The following is a 17,221-nucleotide window of genomic DNA, read 5'->3' on the forward strand; positions in this document are numbered from 1 at the left end:
GCTGCTTCCAGCATTAAGGTTTATGCTTTCTAGGAGTTCGTTGTGTTTGCTCCAAGCCCATTTATACCAGCTGTTCTTGCTACTGTAATTATGGAAATTAATTAAATATCATGGAAACTAATGAAATATTAGTGTGAAAAGGAAAAGTTATTTATATGAAAACGGAGAAAATTTTTCAAGTGCTTTGAAAAAATTGATAAGGCTGAGATGCTTTAAAAAATTCTGCCCATTTAGATGTAGGTGAGAGAACTGTAGAGAATTGTAAAACAAACAAACAAACAAAAATCACAAAAAAAATTAAAGGGTTTAAATATTTGTTTGCTAAATAACAAACAAACCCAATAATCTAGAAATCATATAGGATTTATCAAAGATGTGCTTTTTGCAAGAAAGAGAACAAAACGTGGACCTTGGTCTCAATCCAAAGACTGCCAAGTGATTTTCCTTTTAATACAAATTAGCATCAAATAAAAAAATTAAAATAGAATATATAAGTATCATTTTTTTTTAGTGATGCTTAACTCTGATTTGTTTTTTCAGTTAATGGGTGAAATACCAGGCTTCTACTGTAGATGGAAAATGATCTAAATTCATCTGATAGTAATATCATTGAGTACACAGTTATTTTATTCAAAATAATACATGGACAGGTGTTTCAGATGCTTACTGATATCAAAATACAGATATAAGTTCTCTAGTATTTTCCTTGCTCTTAGTAACTCCAGAATTGGGGATGTTGCAGCATGGTCTGTTCTTCGCAAACTCTTTTGTTCTGATTGATTTCTCCCTTTTTTTTCTAAAAGATCACCTTTATGACATGTTGGGATTTTCAAATCCTTCTAATAGAAATTATTCTAGTCTGAGATGCTAGGCTTCCAGTTTAGAAATTCTTCTAGTCTGGGATGTTGGGCTTCCATTCATTGGTGCGTCCTCCATTTGTGTATAGTAATCAGCGACATCTATATGAAGAAGTTACACAAACATGTTTGGACTAGTATAACACCAAGAATGCAATTGCAGAGGAAAAGAGATGCACTAAAATGCAAGCCCTATAGGGCAAATGATTTTTCCCTGGAACTTGACTGTACATAGTGTCAAGCTTATTGGTGAGTAGATACTTAAGTGTGTCTTTTAACTTAAAAAAAAATTGGAATAGTATTTGCTTGTTTTCATTCTTCGGGTCCCTATTTCTAACATTGAAAGTGACCCTGAAATGATCCCTGCCTGCCTATAATTCAGGATTTGGAGACTTGAATTCAGATTCACTAAAGGACTCAGGGCTTTGTTGCTATTTCCTAACTCATTCTAGACATAATTACTTTGTGTTGTTTCTTGCTTTTCACTTTCCATTTGAAGAGAATTCCACATTCTGGTCACTTTGAAAATAAAACAGACAGTGTGGTACAGTGGAAAGAGTCAGGAATCAAGATTCAGAAGAAATGAGTTCTATTTCCTGTTGTTTTTGACCATGAAAATTTCCCGGTAGGGCCCAGAAGTTGTGTCCACGCCACCCCTACGACTGTGGGAACACACTTCATGAACAAAGCAGGCATGGCTCTCCTTCAGATTTTCTTCTTTTGTTCTCCTTAAGAAGACCCCCAATCTGTTGTAAGCTCCCGGTCTCTCAGTACCTACTGGCTAGTTTTTCCCCCCATGTTCTTCCACTTCTGTATTCTTTGGCCTTTTTTATTACCTCCTTTAAATTAGCTTATCTCTGGTTTCCATTCTGGCTATTATTATACTTCTTATTGTTTTCAATCTTATTACAGTGGAGTGAAGTGAGCAAAACTTTACATTTTTTTCAAGGAAGAGATAATGCTGTGTTAAAGATATACACTTACATTGTTTCTCTGATGTATAATGTCGCCTTTTCTTACTTTCATTCTTTTTTCCCCTTCTTCCCTCCCTCCCTCCCTCCCTTCCTCTTTCTTTTTTCCTTCTTTCTTTTTTCTTTCTCTTTTTCTTCCTTCCTCCCTTCCTTCCTTCCCTCCCTTCCTTCTTTCCTTCCTTGCTTTTTTTCTTTTGAGAAGAATGACTTGAATGCCTCCTATAGTTTATTCATTCATTTAACAACTATTTACAGAGTTCTTCCGTGTGCACAGCCTTGTGCTAGGCACTGTGATTACAAGAGTGGATGAGACAGAGCTAACCTTCATGGGCAAAGGCAGATAACAAAGTAAATAAACAACATAATTACAAAACAAGATGACCTAAAAAAATGAACACAGGACTGTGAAAGGTCGGGTGGGGCAAGGCCACTTTAGATGGCATGGCCCATGTAGCTGGACTGAGAAGGAGATGAGATTTACGGTAAGAAAAAGTCAGCCATGTGAAGAGTATCCAGGCAAAAGGAATACATTGTGATGTCCTGGGAGGGGAAAGAGGTAGATATTTTAGGAATGGACCCAAGACTGATGAGGTGGGAATCCAGTGAGTAGAGTGGGAGACAAGGCACAATGATGTGAGTGGGGTAGAAAGATAGGGCCAGAAAAATCAGGGCAAGACCATATTCATATCCCTAAGGTATACATAGACACCTGTTACATTACTAGTATATCACACAAGAACAGCTAATGTTTAATAACAGCAAGTGGCAATGGAGCTCCTCATGATGTGTGTGGTGCTGTCCTAAGAGTCCCTATGAGACAGGTACAGTCATCATCCCCATTTTGCAGATAAGGAAACTGAGGCACAGAGATAACTTCCCCAAGTCCTACTGCTAGTAAGATTAACCAGTGAAATTCAGACCTAGCCAGCCTAGCCCCAGGGCCTGTGCTCTAAGTTACTTTGTTCTACACTACAGCTTCTGAAGGGGTCAGTTGCCCTGCCCAAGTGGTTAAGAATGACTTTGACCAAGTCAGGTGCATGTGGGCAGCATGGGACTGGAGGTTAGATTTTAAAATTTGATGATTCAGGTTAAAGAATTTAGGCTAGAATGTATCACAGGTGATATATTCATAGGGGAAAAGTTCCTTGACATTGGTCTTGGCAATGATTTTTTGGATATGACATCAAAGACAAAGGCAACAAAAGCAAAACTATACAAACAATACTACATCAGTCTAAAAAGCTTCTGCACAGCAAAGAAAAAAAAATCAACTAAATGAAAAGGCAACCTGTGGAATGGGAGAAAATATTTTCAAACCATGTATCTGATAAGGGGTTAATATCCAAAATATATAAGGGACTTATACAACTCATTAGCAAAAAGACAAATAATTCAATTAAAAATGGGCAAAAGATCTAAACAGACATTTTTTCCAAAGAAGACATATAAATGGCCAACAGGTATGTGGGAAGGTATTCAACATCACTAATCGTCAGGGAAATGCAAATCAAAACCACAATGAGGGCTTCCCAGGTGGCGCAGTGGTTGAGAGTCCGCCTGCCAATGTAGGGGACACGGGTTCGTACCCCGGTCCGGGAAGATCCCACATGCCGCAGAGCGGCTGGGCCCATGAGCCATGGCTGCTGAGCCTGCGCGTCCGGAGCCTGTGCTCTGCAACAGGAGAGGCCACAACAGTGAGAGGCCCGCGTACCACAAAAAAAAAAACCAAAAAAACCCACAATGAGAAATTACCTCACACCCATTAGCATGACTTTTATCAAAAGACTAGAGATAACAAGTGTTGGGAAGGATATGGAGAAAAGGGAACCATTGTACACTGTTGGTGGGAATGTAAATTGGTATGACCATTATGAAAAACTGGAAATTCTTCAAAAAATGAAAAATAGAGCTACCATGTGATCTAGCAATCCCACTTCTTGGTATACACCTGAAGGAATCAAAATCAGGATCTTGAAGAGATATCTGCATTCCCATGTTCATTGTGGCATTATTCACAATAGCCAAGGTATGGAAACAACTTATGTTTGTCAATGGATGAATGAATAAAAAAATGTGATATATATATATATATATATATATATACACCATATATGAAAAACGTGATGTATATATCATAGAATTTTTTATTGAAATATGATTGATGTATAACATTATAGGGGTTTTAGGTGTACAACATGATTTGATATTTGCACATATGGCCAAATGATCACCACAATAAGTCTAGTTAACATCCATCATCACACACAATTACAATTTTTTTCTTGTGATGAGAACTCTTAAGATCTACTCCCTGAGTAACTTTCCAAATATATGACACAGTATCATTAACTGTAGTCCCCAGGCTGAACTAACGTGGAATATTATTCAGCCACAAAAAAGGAGAAAATCCTACCATCTGTGGCAACATGGGTGAACCTGGAGGGCCCTATGCCAAGGGAAATAAGTCAGACAGAGAAGACAAATACTGCAGGGTGTCGCTTATATGTGAGATCTAAGAAGGAAAGTTAAACTCAGAAACAGAGAGTAGAATGGCGGCTGTCAGGGGCTGGGCCTGGGGAAAAGAAGGAGATGTTGGTCAAAGCATAGAAATTTTTAGTTATAAGTAGCTCTAAGTTAACAGTACTGCACTGTATTTCAATATTTTATTGAAATTTCCTAAGAGAGTAGATCTTAAGTGCTCTCACCAAAAAACAAAAACAAACAAACAAAAAAGGTAACTAGGTGAAGTGATGGATGTGTTATTTAACTTGATTGTGGCAATAATTTAGCAAGGTATACATATATCAAATTATCACATTGTACAATTAAGTACATGTAATTTGCGGGGGCGGGGTGGTGGGCGGATATCTTCTCTGTCCTTAGATACCCTGAGTTTTCATAAAAGCTGCAAGTCTCTTTAAAACTCCATCTAGTTCCTACTTCCTTCCCCTGAAGCACCCTCTCCAGCCTACCCCCCATCCTCTTCCCAACAATACTGTTGTTTCTACTTCAAAATTTATTCTGTTTCCAGTTCAGGATTATTCAAATATTTACCTAAATCCTCCTCTTTGGTTGTGAGTTATGACTGTGTCTTCTGAAATTTAAGAAAGATGGGACTTCCCTGGCGGCGCAGTGGTTAAGAATCCACCTGTCAGTGCAAGAGACATGAGTTCAAGCCCTGATCCGGGAAGATCCCGCAGGCTGCAGAGCAACTAAGCCTGTGTGCCACAACTCCTGAGCCTGCACTCTAGAGCCTGTGAGCCACAACTACTGAAGCCCGTGTGCCTAGAGCCCGTGCTCTGCAACAAGAGAAGCTACCGCAATGAGAAGCCTGCACACCTCAACGAAGAGTAGACCCTGCTTGCCATAACTAGAGGAAGCTTATGCACAGCAATGAAGACCCAACACAGACATATATACACTAATATGTATAAAATGGATAAGTAATAAGAACCTGCTGTATAAAAAAAAATAAAATTTTTAAAAAAATGAACAGAAAAAATAAATAAATAAAAAGACCAACAATACCAAGTGTTGGTGAGGATAATTTTTTTAAAAAAATAATTAATTAATTTAAAAAATAGAAAAGAAAGATAATATGGCTCAACATTTAATCTTTCATTATTACCTAGAAACTCATTTTTCTCTTAGAAAACATATCTCTTTTCAGTTTAGAGATTCAAGTAGTTTGTGATTACTGTTATAAGTGAATTCTGAATCCTTAAAGAACATGTGTCTAAATCCACACCCAGTCTGTTCTTTACCTTCCTTCTTTAAATATGCTTCCCATGCTGTTTTGTGTGTGTAGATGAATGTGTTTCTTAGGGCATTTTCTGGTTCCTGAAGACTGCAGGGAACTCTAGTTGGTTAAGCCTTTCCAGAACATGCTCTCTTTTTCCTGGGCCCAGGGCTGCAGGGCCTCTGGTGAAGGCTACTAAGGAAAGTCCATAGAGAATTAAACTGAAGGAGCCTCGGACTAATGATCCTGAGACTCTGTGGGTCTTCATCACCAGCACCTTAGGGGTGATATTTGATGGATGGGTTGAAGTTGCCAGGGGGCTGTTTCACTAAACTTGAAGTACAATGGATTACAACTGGACAGACATCTTTAACAAGACCAAGTAACACTTCTGGGGCTAATGTATCTATTAGGGATTTTCTAATTAATTAGTAAGGGTCTGGCATACAATCTGGACTAGGAGCAAGAGTTAGAGGGGCCAATAATAAGTGTGGAAAAAGATGTAGGTGAGGCCAGTCCTTCTCAAGATTGCAGCAGTGTAGCTGTCTGTAGTGGGAGAACACTACTCTCTCGAGTACTATGACTACCTCCACTGTATCCATCAACTTCTCTTTCCTCTCGAATCAATCACTGTTTTGGCCCATGCCTTAAATGTCAACCCCTAGGTGTTGTCCTCAGACCACCTCTATCCTTAGTCTGCACACTCTCCAGGGGCTCTTTATTCACACATTGTTTCCAGAGCATGCTGGTGACTGTTTATATATTCCACTGCCTGCCAGACTGCTCTTCTGGTTTGCCTCTGTACCTTGACCTTAGGACATCAAAAGCTAAGCATGTTATCTGCTCTTCCCCCCTCCTCAAATCTCTGTTCCTCTTGTATTTTCTATCTTGGATAAATGGCGCAACCCTCTACCTGGTTGCCTAAGCAATGGTCTCCTTTACTCCTCTTTCTCCTGTCCCCCAAGCTGTCTATTGTGCCTCCTGTTTTACCTTTCAGTGCTGTTCACTTACTTCTATTCCATTTCTACCACCCTAGACCATGCCATCATTGTCTCCCACCTGGACTACCCTAATCCACCCTGAACATAGCTTAAAACCATTCAGTGGCTCATTATCACCAATAAGATCAAGTATCTACCCCTTAACTTGGTGTACGGCTGTTTATGACGTACACCCTACTCATATTCCCAGCTTCATTTCCCCTAATGTATTATGTCCCAGCTACATCAAACGGCCTGTCTTCCTTAGTCGTGGTGTGTCATACTCGTATATCCTTGCACATCCATTCCTCTACCTGAATGTCCTCTTTCTGCATCCACCTGTAAATTACTGTCTTTCAAAACTTAACCTACAAGTCACTTCTTCTGTGAAGTCTTCCTGAATTACTGGTTGCTTTCAGAGTTAATTGCTTTCTGCTCTGCACCACCTGTATGACTTGTGCACATTTTTATTATACAATTAATTACACTGTGTTGATATTGCCTACTTACTTTTTTGTTTTTCACAATAAACTTTGAGATTGAGGGGAGGGACCCTGCTGATTTATCTCTGATATTCCAAATCACGCAGATACAAAGGAGATCCAAGGGGGCCAAGCTACAAAAGCAATTCAAGGAAGCCATAAGAACTGAATAGAGATATATCAACTGTAGCACATAGTAGGAGATACAAAGTTTGCAGTTTGAGTCCAGGAATAAATGGACTAATGAAAAAAAAATCCAACAATTTCTAACTCAACCAAATCCAGAGTTGCTATAATGTATTATTTACGACATCCAGTTTTCAACCAAAATTATGGAAATGCAAAGAAGTAGGAAAATGTGGCTCGTACTGAGGAAAAAATAAATAGAAATTGTCTCTAAAAGGGACCAAATATTGGACTTAGCAGACAGACACCAAAGCAACTATTATAAAGATGTTCATAGGATGAAAGAAAAACATATTTTAAAATTTAAGGAAAAATAGTTTTTTTTAAAACATTTTTATTGGAGTATAGTTGCTTTGAAATATTGTGTTAGTTTCTACTGTACAGCAAAGTGAATCAGGAGTATGTATACACATATCCCCTCTTTTTTGGATTTTCTTCCCTTTTAGGTCACCACAGAGCATTGAGTGGAGTTCCCTGTGTTATACAGTAGGTTCTTATTAGTTATCTATTTTATACATAGTATCAATAGTGTATGTATGTCAATCCCAATCTCCCAATTCATCCCACCTCCCCCTTTCCCCCTTGGTATCCATGTTTGTTCTCTACATCTGTGTCTCTATTTCTGCTTTGTAAATAAGATTGTCTATACCAATTTTTTCAGATTCCACATATATGTATTAATATATATTTGTTTTTCTCTTTCTGACTTACTCCACTCTGAATGACAGTCTCTAGATCCATCCATGTCTCTACAAATGACCCAATTTCATTCCTTTTTATGGCTGAGTAATATTCCATTGTATATATGTACCATATCTTCTTTATCCATTCCTCTGTTGATGGACATTTAGGTTGCTTCCATGTCCTGGCTATTGTAAATAGCGCTGCAATGAACACTGAGGTACATGTGTCTTTTCAAATTATGGTTTTCTCTGGGTGTGTGCCCAGTAGTGGGATTGCTGGGTCATACGGTAATTCTACTTTTAGTTTTTTAAGGAACCTCCATAGTGTTCTCCATAGTGACTATATCAATCTACATTCCCACCAAAAATGCATGAGGGTTCCCTTTTCTCCATACCCTCTCCAGCATTTATTGTTTGTGGATTTTTTGGTGATGGCCATTCTGACTGGTGTGAGGTGATACCTCATTGTAGTTTTGATTTGCATTTCTCTAATAATTAGTGATGTTAAACATCTTTTCATGTGTTTGTTGACCATCTGTATGTCATCTTTGGAGAAAAGTCTATTTAGCTCTTCTGCCCATTTTTTGGTTGGGTTGTTTGTTTTATTGATATTGAGCTGCATGGGATGTTTATATATTTTGGAGATTAATCCTTTGTCAGTTGTTTCATTTGCAAATATTTTCTCCTATTCTGAGGGTTGTCATTTAGTCTTGTTTCCTTTGCTGTGCAAAAGCTTTTAAGTTTAATTAGTTCCCATTTGTTTATTTCTGTTTTTATTCTCATTACTCTAGGAGGTGGGTCAAAAAAGATCTTGCTGTTATTTATGTCAAAGAGTGTTCTGCCTATGTTTTCCTCTAAGAGTTGTACAGTGTCTGACCTTTTATTTAGGTCTTTTAATCCATTTTGAGTTTACTTCTGTGTATGGTGTTAAGGAGTGTTGTAATTTCATTCTTTTACATGTAGTTGTCCAGTTTTTCCAGCACCACTTATTGAAGAGTCTGTCTTTGCTCCATTGTATATTCTGGCCTCCTTTGTTGTAGATTAGGTGACGACAGGTGCATGGGTCTATCTCTGGGTTTTCTATCCTATACCATTGATCTATATTTCTGTTTTTGTGCCAGTGCCACACTGTCCTGATTACTGTAGCTTTGTAGTACAGTCTGATATCAGGGAGCCTGATTCCTCCAGCTCCATTTTTCTTTTTTTATCAAGGTGGCTTTTGCTATTCAAGATTTTTTGTGTTTCCATACAAATTGTAAAATTTTTTGTTCTAGTTCTGTGAAAAATGTCATTGATAATTTGATAGTGTTTGCATTGAATCTGTAGATTGCTTTGTGAATGAAAATACCCCTATCTCTCTCTCTTTTTTTTTTTTTTTCCTGTACACAGGCCTCTCCCTGCTGTGGCCTCTCCCGTTGCGGAGCACAGGCTCTGGACGCACAGGCTGAGCAGCCATGGCTTACGAGTCCAGATGCTCCGCGGCATGTGGGATCCTCCCGCACCAGGGCACGAGCCCGTGTCCCCTGCATCGGCAGGTGGACTCTCAACCACTGCGCCACCAGGGAAGCCCAAAATATCCCTATCTTAACAGAGAAATGGAATATATATGAAAATTTAGGAGATGAAATTACAACCACTGAAATGACAAATTCACCAGATGGGCTCCACAGAACACAGGCTCAACAGACCTGTGGGAGAATATAAAGTGGTACAATAAATGTCATTGCAGGCCCAGAAAGAAAGGTTAGAAAGACAAAATATTAAAAAACAATGGCTAAAAAATTCCCAAGTTTGATGGAATATACTAATTCACAGATGCAAGAAGCTTAACAAACCACAAGCAGGATAAATATAAAGAAAACTACTAGAAAACTACTCCTAGGTACATTATACTTAAACTGCAAAGATAAGAGAAAATTTTCATGGCTGCTAGAGAAAATACTCCATTACGTAAAGGAAAATAATGATATGACAAAGAGCTGACTTCTCATCAGAAACAGAGGCCAGAAGATATCAGAATAACATATTCAAGATACTGAAAGAAAACAATATTAATTAAGCATTCCATATCCAATGAAACTATTCTTTAAAAATAAAGGTAAAACAAGGACATATTTATCTAAACAAGAACTGTGAGAATATACTGCCAGCAGACCTGTGCTCTAAGAAATGCTAAAAGAAGTTCTTCAGGATAAAGGGAAAGTACACTAAATCTCTGGGAAGTAAGAGAGAAATGAAGAATGTATATATATATATGTATATATATATATATGTTATACAATATATTTTAAAAGATATGCAACTAAAGCAAAAATTATTACACTGTATTTTTCTGTTTATAATGTATATAATTACATATAACAACAATAACACTAAGGATGGGGGAGGTAAATGGAAACATACTGTTGCCAAGTTTCTAACTACATGAAATAATTCAATATTAGCTCTAATTATACTGGGATAAGTTACAGATGCAACTGCTATAAAATAATGCAAATTAATATAACTCTAAAGCCAATAAAAAATGGAACACTAAAAAATGTTTGGTTAACACAAAAGAATGCAGGAAAGGAAGAACTGAGGAACAAAAAATAAATGCAACAAATAGAAAGTAGCCAAATGGCAGGCCTGCATAAAACCATATAAATAATAATATTAAGCATAATGGACTAACTATTCATATCAAAAGGCAGAGATTGTTAGATTAAAATAAATAAAAAGCCAAGTGTATTCTGTCTGTAAAAGACACACTTTAAATACAGAGATACAAATAGGTTCAAAGAAAAAAGATGGAAGAAGATATACCATGCAAACCATAACAACAACAACAACCTGGAATGGTGTTTATATCAGACAAACTATATCTCAAGACAAGGGTCAAGAGGGTTTTGGGGGAGAAGAGGGTCACTTCATGATCATAGGATTAATATTTCAGAATGATTTAAGAACTACAAATGTACATATAATTAATAAACAGAAGTAAGCAATAATAATTATTAGGAATTTAACCTTTTTCGAAATTAAGAAACTTTTTCAAAAGTGATTCAAGAGTATGTCAAAAGTATAGAAAACAAATATTGTGGTTGTAAAAGGGACCTATGTTTTCTGGGCACTTGACGCCTTGGTCATTTCAACACAAGGAAAGTTCAAATCGTCCTTCTAATGATTTACAGTAAAAAAAATTCCCAGGCCTTTCTTTCTTATTTATAAATACATCACATTTAATATACTTTTTCAATGTTTTTACACAGTTTATTTCTTCCTTAGAGCTTATAATTTATAGATATTTGAAATCCAGGAAATAAAGTTCATTTCTTTCATCTTTCTGATCTTCTTTCATGCTCTGCTACAACCAGGCAATTCTTACTTAAGACAAAATTATTCTCCCCTTTTTCTTGATAAACAAAAACACATCCATTATATTGCATATACAGCTCCTTACCAGCACATCCCTTCTTTTACATTTCTTAAAAAAAAGAACACGAATATTAATAAAGCTCAGGGATATTTGTGCATCCTTTTTTGTTTTTTGACATATTAACTGATGCCTACTTTATTATGTAGAAAAAAGAATGTAGGTAAATGAAAATTGTATTGTCTAAGTATTCAAATGTTATTTATCAATGAAAAATTCATATCAATTCAAGATCTTAAAGTTAAGTAAGAATATGAAAATTATAGGTTTGAGTTTGCAAATTAAGTTCTTATGACTTGTAACATCAAAAAATTTCACTAGCGTAACACTTTTAAAAGACATTTTTTATTACCACCTTATTTAATTAAACATATTTTTGTAATATTAAATATTTGTGCAAACAATAATTTTGACATAAAGCCAATATAGGAAATTTAGAAAATTTTAATCATGAGGAAATAAACTCTACCTTATGCAAACTAGAATATTGTACTTACCTTATTTCTATAAGGTGCTAAAAACAAGGAGAAGATATAGAATTAGTTATAAACTAAAATTATTAAATCAGTCTAATTTTTCCAAAGCATCTTGATAAGACTGTTTTTCTAATATAATTCAAACATATTTGAATTTATAAATCAAATTTTAAAGGTTCTTTAAATCATGCTTAAAACCTCTGAATACCTCTCTTTTTTATCTTGTAACCTAGTAGTAACCAAGGCCATTAACTTAACTTATAGGTAAACTTTTTATTGTTTTTCAGAGCTGTAGTGAAAACAGAATTTTTTCCATAAAATAGCCAAAATAAACAAAATATTAGGAGTTAAATTTTTCCCTTTCGGAGACTCTTGAGTTTTTTTTTCAAATTTATATGAGTATTAAATGTACCATTTTTTCACCCTAAAAGTTGATAGGAACAGAAGATGCCCCAATAGGTTTTAAGAGACCTTGTAATCGGATTTATTCCAATTTTGTATTAGATGTGTTTATCTGGATTAAATGTTCCTATATTTGAACATAACAGAATAATTTTTTAAAGACTATTTGATCTCCAAAGTTTCTTGAGGGAGCAGGAGAAAGAGAGGAATAGGGATAAAAAAGGGGAAGTGAGAGAGAGCTGGCTACAAACAGATATGGAAGGTGCCAGAGAAGTCTTAGATGCAGGAAAATATATTTTCACACACATACATACACACACACATGGGGTGGACTGTGTGTGCAGAGACAGAGAGAGAGAGAAAAGAGATCAAAGCTACAGCTGATTTAAACAACTCAGGACCTTGATAATTCCATGAAGACCATATGAATAAAAGCTGATACTTACTATTTCCCAAAGGAGGGTGATCTTTTATATTAAAGTGATATGTCTTTTAGTCAAAGCAGGGAATTTCCTCACAGGGGTTTCTTCCCTTTTGTAGTAAGGCACCCATTTCATTTTTGGGTCTCCTGAGAAGCAGGCAGCAAAACTGACTTAGATGTGAAAATATTGATTGGGAGAAAAGTCCTTAAAGGGAGAGCAGGCATAGACAGGGAAGGCCCTCAGACTGCAGTGTAAGTTTGACACATGTGAAGACAGGGAGGGAAGGTGGGAAAATTGTGTATAAAGGGCCTCACCCCACAGTACAACTCTAAGAAAGTGTCAGCCAGGCAATGGGGGTGTCTCAGAGCAAAGATTGCCTGTTAGAGGAGTCCTATGTTGGGCAGGAATTTCCCAGGTATCGAACCTCAGCAGTTCTAAGTTATTGGCTAGAAACTACCTAGGGAATGTGGTGGATCTTGAAAGTGGGGCAGGTCAGTTGATTGCATTCCTTTCAGAAGTTCTGTCTTAACAGGAGATCTGAGCAGCTCACTCTCATGTCTGCTGCAGAACCTCTCCAGTGAATAATTTTGATTGCCAATGCAATTACAAATTGTCCTTGGTGAACTTATGACATTTAGAAAGATAAATGCAAGACTGAGAATGCATAAGCCAAAATTCTTCCAGGAGGTAGCATAGTTTACTAAGACATGGCTGACAGTTGGTTTGACCCTAAGGTCAAGCTCATCTTAACTTCTTACTCAAGAAATCAGCAGCCCTTTGCAGGTCAGAGTGTATGGAGAGAAGAGCTCTCCCAAAGCCATAGTCTCATATACAGACCAGAATGAGAAATGTTCTTAATAGCTTTTGATGGTGACCCAAGGCAAATTTTGTCTTAAAAAGAATGCTAGTCTATCAAGACCTTTTACTCAGTGGTTTTCAGGGCCAGATTGGAAGACAGAATTATGAAACCTGTATCCATCTTCCACTCTCTGAACCCCTTATAGACATAAAATAGTGTAGATAACAGATGGGCATACAGAAGATTAATGGCAAATTATGGCTTTGGGTGACCTTTACCAATAAAGGCTGTTTAAAGTCAAAAATTTCCCTATACTTTTTCAAAAAGTTTTAGTTTTGAGCTTTATCTTTAATTCACCTTCAGTTTTGTGTATGTGCAGCTAGGGATTGAATTTATTTAATAGTACTTCCTTTCCTTAGTGATTATCAGGGCCATCTTAATCGTATACCAAGTTTCCATGTATACATTGGTCTGTTTTTGAGCTTTTTCTTTTGTTATACTTGCATAGCTGGCTGTATCTGCACCAATACCATATTCTTTCAACAGTTCTCATTTTAGAATCTTGAAATATGATAGAGAAAGTCATTCTACCTTGTTTTTTAGAAATGTCTTGGCCATTTGTCATGATCATTTACTCTTATATATAAATTTTGATTGAAGCAATTATGTTTCAGAAAGAACTTTCTTGGAATTTGGTTTGAAATTTAATCGAATCCATCAATCAATTTTGGGAGACCTGGCATCTTTACGTTTAATCTTCCTATCCATGAACATAGTATAACTCTACATTTATTTTATTCTCCTTTAATGCCTTTCAATATCATTTTATAGTTATCCATAGACAAAATTTTACAAGTCTATTATAGGATTTATCCCTAGCCTCACTTTTGTTCTTTCTCTCTCTTTTTCTCATTTTCCTTTCTTGTATTTTATTTGCTTAGTTTTAATATCAAATAATCTCACAAAATGAGGTAGGAAGTATTTGTTCTTTTTCTAGTCTCTGGAAGAATTTGTGTAATTGATCTGTTCCTTAGGAGGTTGTTAGGAGTGAACTATAAAATCATTAGGTCTGGTGTTTTATCTGTGGAAAGATTTTAAACTATTGATTCAATTTCTTTAATAGATATTATAAAGTCTAGCCAGGTTTTCTGATTCTTCTGGAAACTACTTTTAAAAGTTATAGTTTTGAAAAATGTGTAAATTTTAACTCAGCTTACTAATTTATTGGCATAAACACATCAATGGTATATTCTCATTATTTTAAATCTCTGCTAATTCTATTGAATCTTCTTTTTTATTCCTAATATTTAATACTTGTGCTTTACTTCTCTTCCCCACTCCCAGATTAATCTTACCATAAATTTGTTCTTGATTAGTATATTCAAAGAATGCATTTTTGGCTTTGTTCATCTTCTATATTTTATTTTGCTTTCTATTTTATTACTTCTGCTCTTATCTTTTATATTGTATTGTATCATATCTTATATTGTATCATTCCTTATATTGTATCATTCCTCTTTGAATTTATCTGGATGTTCTTTCTCAAACTTCTTAAATTCTTAACTTTTAAGTGGGATGCCTATTGCTTTCTACTTTTCTAATATAAGCATTTAAGGTTACAAAATTTTCACTTAGTACTGATTTAGCTTCATCCCATAAGTTTGATCTGTAGTTTTTACATTATTATTCAATTATAAATGAAGTAAAAATCACATTTCCATTGTGATTTTTTTTTTACCAAGGAGTTATTTATAAGAATCTTTGTACATTTCCAGGTGTATTTTCTTTCAGCAAACTGTCTTATGTTATTGATTTCTAACTTAATTGCATTGTGGCTAACCATGTGGTTAAATGGTATTGATTTTTAAAAAAAATTGTTGAGACACTATCACCTAGTATATGGTCAGTATTTAAATATTCCTTGTGTTACTGAAGAGTGGGTGTTCTAATTTTGAGTGCAGGGTTCTATATGTGTCTAATGTTAATTTTATTTATTGTGTAGTTTGTATCTTTTGTATATTTACAGATGTTTTAATCTGCTGACCTGTCTTTAATTGATAGATGACATAATAAAGCCATATATGATAAGACCGCAGCTAACATCATACCTAATGGTGAAAAGCTGAACACATTTCTTCTTAGATCAGGAACAAGACAAGGATGCCCATTGTCACCACTTTTATTCAACATAGTACTGGAAGTCCTAGCTACAGCAATCAGACAAAAAGAAATAAAAGGAATCCAAATTGGAAAGGAAGAATAAAAACTGTTACAGTTTGCAGATGACATGACACTACATAGAGAAAGTCCTAAAGACACCACCAAAAAGCATTAGAACTAAAAAATGAATTCCATAAAGGATATAAAATTAATACATAAAAATCTGTTACTTTTCTATACACTAACAACAAACTATCAGAAAGAGAAATTAAGAAAACAATCCCATGTATAATTGCATCAAGAAGAATAAAATACCTAGGAATAAATCTATCTGAGGAGGTTAAAGACCTGTACTTGGAAAACTACAAGATATTGATGAAAGAAACTGAAGATGACCCAAACAAATTGAAAAATATACCATACTCATGGATTGGAAGAATTAATATTGTTAAAATGACCATACTCCCCAATCTACAGATTCAGTGCAATCCCTATCAAAATACCAATGGCATTTTTCACAGAACTAGAACAAATACTTCTAAAATTTGTAAGGAAACACAAAAGACCCTGAATAGTCAAAACAATCTTGAGAAAGAAGAGCAAATCTGGAGGTAACCCATTCCCTGGTTTCAGACTATATTACAAAGCTAGAGTAATCAAAACAGTATGGTAATGCACAGATTTAGACACATAGATCAATGGAACAGAATAGAGACCCCAGAAATAAACCCATGCTTACATGGTCAATTAATCTACAACAAAGGAGGCAAGAATCAGCAATGGGGAAAAGAGAGCCTTTCAGTAAATAGTGTTGGGAAAGCTGGACAACAACATGCAAAAGAATCAAACTGGACTACTTTTTCACACCATATACAAAAATAAACTCAAAATTGATTAAATACTTAAGTGTAAAACCTGAAACCATAAAATTCCTAGAAGAAAACATAGGCAATATGCTCTTTGACATCTTCCATCTTAGCAATATTTTTTTGAATCTGTCTCCTGAGGCAAAGCAAAAATAGCAAAAATAAACAAATGGGATTGCATGAACTAAAAAGCTTTTGCACAACGAAGGACACTATCAACAAATGAAAAACCCAACTACTGAATAGAAGATATTTGCAAACAATGTATCTATTAAAATTTAATATCCAAAATATACAAAGAACTCATACAACTCAAATTTTTAAAAAATCTGATTAAAAAATGGGCAGAGGACCTGAATAGAGATTTTTCCACAGAAGATTTACAGATGGCCAGCAGACACATGAAAAGATGATCTACATCATTAGTCATCAGGAAAATGCTAATCAAAATCACAAGGAGATATCACTTCAGATCTGTCAGAATGGCTATTATCAAAAAGGCAACAAACACCAAGTGTTGGTGAGGATGTGGAGAAAAGGGAACACTCATGCACTGTTGGTGGGAATGTAAATTGGTACAGCCACTATGGAGAACAGTATGGAGGTTCCTTAAAAAACTACAAATACAACTACCATACAACCCAGCAATCCCACTACTGGGCATACACCCTGAGAAAACCATAATTCAAAGTCATGTACCACAATTTTCATTGCAGCTCTATTTACAATAGCCAGGACATGGAAGCAACCTAAGTGTCCATCAACAGATGAATGGATAAAGAA

The sequence above is a fragment of the Delphinapterus leucas genome, chromosome 4 (assembly GCF_059928025.1).
Source record: "Delphinapterus leucas isolate spDelLeu-1000000601 "Yukka" chromosome 4, BTC_Dleu_Yukka2, whole genome shotgun sequence".
Lineage (NCBI taxonomy): Eukaryota > Metazoa > Chordata > Mammalia > Artiodactyla > Monodontidae > Delphinapterus > Delphinapterus leucas.